Consider the following 7808-nt stretch of genomic DNA (forward strand, 5'->3'; position numbering starts at 1 on the left):
AGTCGCGTAAAAATCTTTAACCCCCTTTGCTCTCCCACTAAGCATTTTCTCAAATATCTTTTTAACATTCCCGTTGAATGTTTTCTTGACATCAAATTCATCTTTTTCTTTATAAAACTGATTCGAAATCTCAGTTTTTCCCACTTTCTTCTTTACTTCCTCAAACTTCAATGATGGAAACTCCTCATCATTCATTGAAATCTTCTTCTCAACCTGTGGCTCTTCTGGTTTTGTGGAACCAGATTCATCGCTGACATTCACTTCACCTTTCCTTGCAACCCACACCTGGTTGTCTTTTCCTTTCTTCTCATATTTGTTCTTCTTTGAACACTCACCAACCTCAAATTTTGACTTCTCAAAAATTTTAGATCTATTGGTTGGTGGTTCGACATCAACAACTTTCTCTTTCATTTTCTGAGAAACTCCCTGTTTTGTTTTGGCGTTTCTCGAGCAATTCCATGCAATGTGACCAGCTTCATTGCATCTGTAACAGATTCGAGTTTCTCTTTGATAACAAATATCAGCTCCACTCTTCTTTCTCTCAGCAAGAAACTCTTTATTTGACTGTCTCCAGAACGGTTTCTGTTGCTCTTCCTCAGCACTTCCACCTGACACAAATCCAATTTTTGTTTTAGAATTTTTCATATTTTTATCATTTTCGGGTGGAATGAAACCAAGACCTTTCTTTTTGTAGCTACGATTCTGGTTAGGTTTCTTTTGAAAACCAGGACCAGAATTGTTGCCCCTTTTCTTATTTAAACGTTGCTGAACTCTAGAAGTATATTTTTTAGGTTTTTCAAAACTTTTCAAAACTTTTAATTCTGGAATATTAGTTTCTATTAGTTTGAAAGTTTTGTTTATTAGTTCCGTTTTAGTACTCATTATTGAGAACTCTTTATTGTAATATAATTTGTCCGAACCATTCAAAGTATACACAACTTCGAATGTTTCATCATTAAAATCTGCCTTCGACAATAAAAATTCTTTACTATAAGACCGTTTGACCGACGAATTTTCTCTGTTGCTGGCGACATTGACTTTCCAAACCCAGATTTTGACTCAGACTCCTCATCAGTATCCAACACCTGATCGACCACCTTTTTGATCAATTCAGACTCATGATCAGTATCGGACGAGGTATACGTGACATCAATGTTATCTGGTAAAATGTCAGTTATGTCGGTTTTAAGCTTTATATTGACTGCCTTTTCCAATTGCTCCTCATTTGGTCTCCTAGGTGAATAACCATCCCAAATCGGAGGCGGACATTTGTTATAACTAACAGTCGATTTCTTACCACAGTCTTTCTTGCCTTTTAGCTTTTCATCTTTAAAAGCTTCCATTCCTGCAACAGTTGGGTAAATACGGTCAATGAGATAATCAGAACTAGAGTAACTTTGCAATAAGCGTCTAATTTTCTCATTCTCTATCTTTTCCGTCTCCAACTCTTGCTTCCACTTAGCACTCTCTTCAATATAGAAGTTTATTGCTTTTTGTTTTGTCATTAAAGCTACATTCAACATCGTCAGTGCCTGTTCTCTCTCTGAGTTTGTCTTTTGAAGACCAGTTACTGTTTTGTTCAAAACATCGTAAGATTCTTTGACATAGTTGAGGTTGAATAGTAACTGCTCCTTCTTCTTCTCATACTCAGCTATGATGTCATCTTTAGCTGCACAATCCTTGCAAGCTTCCAAGCACTTCTCACACGGCTTGACGACTTCAACAATCTTCTCAACTTCGATTGTTTTAACAACTTCAACCACTTTTTCTACTTCGATCACCTTTTCTTCTTCCTTTTCAACCTCGGTAATCTTCTCAATAACCCTTTCAGCATTCTGAATATCACCATCAGATTCTTTCTGTTGTTCTTTAGCATCTCGTTTCTCCTTCAGTTTCTCCATACGATCTACAAAATAGAAATGAAAACTTTCAGGAGAAAGATGAGTTTTTGCAGTATTTATGTGTTCTTCTTCCTCATCATCATTGCTGCTGTGATCAGGTGATTGATCAAACTGCACAAACTTATTAAAATCACCATCTGATACATCAGATTCAGTCGGTGTTTTATCAAACACAACATCCTTTTCTGGAACAACTTCATTCTGTACACTCTCATCAGTACTCTGTAAACTTTTATCTGAATCATCTGAAATTTCCCCAGACCTTTCTGAAAGTTTATCGGTACTTTCTAAACTCTTCTCAGATGACACAGACTTTTCGTCTTCACTTTTCACAGTCTCTCCAATAGATTTCATCCAAGTAGCGAACAAATCTGGCTCTCGGACAATCTTAGCAATGAAGGCTTTAAATTCTCCCTTCTCATCTACAAACATATCCCAGCTGAAACCTTCTAGTAGTTTCTCGTCATCTTGATCGATAATGCGTGCTGCTGTGGCTTCAGATGATATGTAATTACTCCAGCTGAAATCTACCAAACATGCTCTCTTGGGATCTTCAATCTTTCTTCCGTGAGCTATCTGCGGTTCTTGGGATTGACCAACTTGCTGATAGATAGCTTTGCGATAGTAATCATCTTTCCCGAATGGATTCTGTGCTCCGCTAGCTTCTCTTCCTTTGCACTCCCGTTTGAAATGGCCTTTCTCCCTGCATCGAAAACAAGTAACTTTAGATTTATCAAAACCTAAAGTTGAAACATGAGCATCTAGAAAGTCATTTCTCCTGGTAATGGTTTTGAATTTCTCAGCTCGTCGAAGAACACTTGCGAGACACCATTTGATATCCATGATTTCTGTCACACCCCTTTCTGCGGCGGAAGCACGAGGTGTGATCATGAAAGGTTCTCATTGCATACGAAAGGTAAACATACTATATGCTCGAAAATAACTTTAAACATTACATTACCGAAAACATAAGTCAAGTGTTTACAACACATGATAGCATATTATCTTAAAAGTTATAACTTTATTTAACGATAAACAAAGCGACATCCACGAGCATGCGTAGGACCACGCGCACATCCACCTTTAGTTACCTGAAATACATGTGAGTTTTGGAAAAAAAAACATCAACATAATGTTGGTGTGAATTCATGCAGTGAATGTTTTTGAATGTTTAATATCCTTGAATGAAAACATAGTATAAAACTGGTAGAATGAATGAATGTTTGAATGTAACTCGTAAAACGTATGTATAACTGGGTACTATGACTGTTTGAATGTGTGAGTTTTGCTAGTGGTTTGCAAGGCCACTAACATATGTCACGACATAGGAAGCCACCAAACCTAGGCATTTTTGTCGACTTGACTGAGACACAGAAGCACTCATTGGTAGAAGTAGGCCAAGAGTGGGGTTGCCTGAAACCCATTAGATCTAACCTTTTGTTCCGTGGTCTGAATGTATACGTTGATTAATGGTGCTTATGGTACCCTATTCGAGACATGGTCTGGAATGTTTCACTTGAATGTTTTTGTACCCATCATAACATATGCAAACAATATTCAATTTGTGACATGTATTTCACCCCCGAAGTCTAAAAGAAAAACAGTTAAAGAAAAGGGGGAGCATGAACTCACAACTTTGCGTTCCTTGCGACGTAAACTTCACCGGATTTGCTTAATTAACGCCGTAACCTATACGCGTTTTCTTATTGTTAGTCACTAGACTTGCGTCGCACAAGTTCAGTCACTCACTTTTGTGTATATTTTCTTGTGTTAAAAATATTTTATATTTTTAACTAAATGTCTTACTTATATTATCTTCTCACAAATAAATATAAGTCTTTTGTGTTTTGTACTTTGCACCCGAATTATGTGTATAGTATATTGTATGTGTATCTTCATGTTTATACTCCTCATGAGTATTTAGTGTATTTTTTTACGTCTTAATACGCTAGCATGTATAACACATATGGTATACACTTCTGTGCTTTCATGCAGCTGATGATTCGCAGAGGCGCGTCTCGTCTTTCTCCATGTACGATGAGGGTTTCATCATTCGCCAAAGGGATGCGAATGATTTTCTCATGACAAATGACTTCAGCTTTGTTCTTGGATAACCAGTCCATGCCGACTACTACACCGAAGCTACCTAATTGGATAGGTAAGAGGTCGATGCTAAATTTTCGCTCACCAAGTTCTAGTGTGCAGCCTCTAACAACTTCGCCCGATTCAACAAGTTTACCATTGGCTAGTTCTATGGAATAAGGAATTTCTAATCTACTAGATTCTATTCCAAGCGTACGTTTAAATTCCACGGACATGAAACTATAATCGGCTCCAGTGTCGAATAATATGGATGCAAAGTGATTGTTAACGAGAAACGTACTGGTGACCATGTTAGGGTCCTCGCGTGCGTTCCTTTTCTTGTCACCAGACGACTCAGCATGCGTCTCGGTCTTTTCTGTCCAGAGTACGAACGCCACTGCACCTCCAGTGCCGTCGAAGTTCAGCGGTTTGCAGTCGAGAAACTGCTTGAAAGTGCAGCCCTGAGCTGCGTCTCCTCCAGATGAATCTCCATTCCCATTACGTCTTGCATTGCTTGGTCCTCCAATTTGTTCAGTACGGTTCGCCTCGTACTGGGCGATAGCTGTGGAGATTCTTTCCTCCAGTAGGGCGTTTAGCTCTTCAGCAGTTCTTGGAAGTGGGGGAGGAGGAGGTTGATCACGAGCGTTCACAGCTCTTCTGGGTGCCATGTTCTGACAGAACACGACCCAATAGGGTTTAGACATTTGTTTGATATCGTCTTACTAGACAGTGGTAGTATGACATATACCCACATAAGTGACATCAAACAATCCGCTATTTAAATCAATTCATACAGCAACAAGCATGTATAAATAGATAAATGTTGGCGGTTCTTGTCTTTATACCCTAAATTATTACTCCACCGAGTATTTATTAGGCTGGGGGAAGGGTGCTCACGTTTGACCCTTTTCTTGCACTGAGGGAATCTATACGTGATAAGACTTGCTGTGGTTTCTGTGCACTGAATTCCATAATTATGTATGCATCCATAATTACGTAACTCCTTGCACAGTCCGCACAGTTCGTTTCATCCTCGTATTTCTTCCTTCAGTTAAGTCATTGTTTTCAGGCAAAGTCATGTATACTAGGGGTATTCTACATCTAGTACATGTATATGCTAATTATCACACATATTTGCAAGTAATCCTTAATCATAGACAAGTGCTACCCCAGTGCACCCTAGGTCACGTAGCGTCTTTTCTAGACTCATGCAAATAGTTTCAGGCAGTGGATGTCGTGGGATGTTTTATGCAATGAAAACTCTTTGAAAAATTGTTTTCGTGATAGGATCCTAGAGATTGTAGACTAGACTCGAGAAGGAATCCTGGTTCACTACAATCGCAGCTCTGATACCAATCTGTCACACCCCTTTCTGCGGCGGAAGCACGAGGTGTGATCATGAAAGGTTCTCATTGCATACGAAAGGTAAACATACTATATGCTCGAAAATAACTTTAAACATTACATTACCGAAAACATAAGTCAAGTGTTTACAACACATGATAGCATATTGTCTTAAAAGTTACAACTTTATTTAACGATAAACAAAGCGACATCCACGAGCATGCGTAGGACCACGCGCACATCCACCTTTAGTTACCTGAAATACATGTGAGTTTTGGAAAAAAACATCAACATAATGTTGGTGTGAATTCATGCAGTGATTGTTTTTGAATGTTTAATATCCTTGAATGAAAACATAGTATAAAACTGGTAGAATGAATGAATGTTTGAATGTAACTCGTAAAACGTATGTATAACTGGGTACTATGACTGTTTGAATGTGTGAGTTTTGCTAGTGGTTTGCAAGGTCACTAACATATGTCACGACATAGGAAGCCACCAAACCTAGGCATTTTTGTCGACTTGACTGAGACACAGAAGCACTCATTGGTAGAAGTAGGCCAAGAGTGGGGTTGCCTGAAACCCATTAGATCTAACCTTTTGTTCCGCGGTCTGAATGTATACGTTGATTAATGGTGCTTATGGTACCCTATTCGAGACATGGTCTGTAATGTTTCACTTGAATGTTTTTGTACCCATCATAACATATGCAAACAATATTCAATTTGTGACATGTATTTCACCCCCGAAGTGTAAAACAAAAACAATTAAAGAAAAGGGGGAGCATGAACTCACAACTTTGCGTTCCTTGCGTCGTAAACTTCACCGGATTTGCTTAATTAACGTCGTAACCTATACGCGTTTTCTTATCGTTAATCACTAGACTTGCGTCGCACAAGTTCAGTCACTCACTTTTGTGTATATTTTCTTGTGTTAAAAATATTTTATATTTTTAACTAAATGTCTTACTTATATTATCTTCTCACAAATAAATATAAGTCTTTTGTGTTTTGTACTTTGCACCCGAATTATGTGTCTAGTATATTGTATGTGTATCTTCATGTTTATACTTCTCATGAGTATTTAGTGTATTTTTTTACGTCTTAATACGCTAGCATGTATAACACATATGGTATACACTTAGCACAAAAGTTGGTGATAAATAATATATATATTTTTCTTTCAAAAATGCATACTTATATCCATTTTTATGCTTGAAGAAATCCTCATTTCTTATCACCAAAAATTAGGGAAACCTTGGTAATACTCTTAAATACATTTTTAGGGAATAAGTTTCTCAAAAACTTATATTTTTCTAAGTGTCAAGATTTATAAAAATTTTGACAGAGTTTCCCCTAAAAATGGAGGTTTCCCATGTTTTCAAAACATGTGTTTATTTTCTTTTAAATCGTCAACAATCATCAACAACAATTATCAACAATAATCATCAACAACAATCACTAATTTTCCCCATTTCATGAACTTGAATACTTAACAAAATTGTGTAGTAACTTACTAGCACATTTAGTAAGTCTTGTTATCTTTATAAATAAGTTTGATTTCTTAAAAACCTTATTTTTAAAGAATATGAAGTTTCACAACTTCTAGTCAGTTTTTACGAAAATTATTTCTTTGCTAAAAACTTTTGTTACACAAGTGTCCACACACTTGTTTGTTCACAAAAATCACTTCAAAATAGTTCAAGAAGGTGTATTAAGTAACATACCACTAGCTCGAGGCTAGGGAGGAATCTAAGCGCAAATGAAGTGGATAAAAGCTAGAGGATGAGGTCCTTCGATCTCCGAGTGTACCAAGCCTTCTTATGCGTGACACTTGACACTTGTATGATGTTGGAATGTGAAGAACAAAATCGAAAAATATGATGGATGATCAAGGGGTGTTCGGCCGAAAGTTTTTGAGGGAGAGGAGAGAGTAGTTTTATGGTGTTGGGTGGTGAATTGTCTAATGTGCCATCTCAAGGTATTTATAGACATTCCATATGGCATATTCCTAGCATATTCCTGGCATATTCCTGGAATATTCCTAGCATATTTCTGGCATATTCCTGGAATATTCCTAGCATATTCCTAGCATATTCCTGGAATATTCCTAGCATATTCCTGGCATATTCCTGGAATATTCCTAGCATATTCCTAGCATATTCCTGGTATATTCCTGGAATATTCCTAGCATATTCCTAGGTTTTCTGCGTTGTCTGCGTTTTGCAGTGTAAGCACTGTGTCGCGTAGGAACACACGGTACGCGCTTAAACATGAAAAAAATAACGTTTTTAAGCGTTTTAACTTATTTTTTTTCAACACGAACCTGATTAAAATTAAATTTTAATCATAACAGAATATTTGTGGGATTAAATATTATCCGGGCGGCCATCAACGTTCGTTTCGCAGTTTTGTCGTAATTAGTTCTGCTCTTAAAGTGTGTTTCGGGTGCTTTTAGTGCTTATTTTTGCTTTCGCAATGT

The 7808-nt window shown here is 37.4% G+C and overlaps 1 long non-coding RNA gene across 1 annotated transcript; it reads right to left on the reverse strand.

The window, feature by feature from the left end:
- Nucleotides 1–2854: 2854 nt before the first annotated feature.
- LOC118491365 lies at nt 2855–7258 on the reverse strand. The gene is made up of 3 exons (XR_004891474.1): nt 7054–7258; nt 6123–6179; nt 2855–2992 (listed from the first exon to the last, which is right to left on the reverse strand). It is a non-coding gene; the product is annotated as an uncharacterized LOC118491365 (long non-coding RNA).
- Nucleotides 7259–7808: the final 550 nt, after the last annotated feature.

This window comes from Helianthus annuus, chromosome 4 (genome assembly GCF_002127325.2).
Source record: "Helianthus annuus cultivar XRQ/B chromosome 4, HanXRQr2.0-SUNRISE, whole genome shotgun sequence".
NCBI lineage: Eukaryota > Viridiplantae > Streptophyta > Magnoliopsida > Asterales > Asteraceae > Helianthus > Helianthus annuus.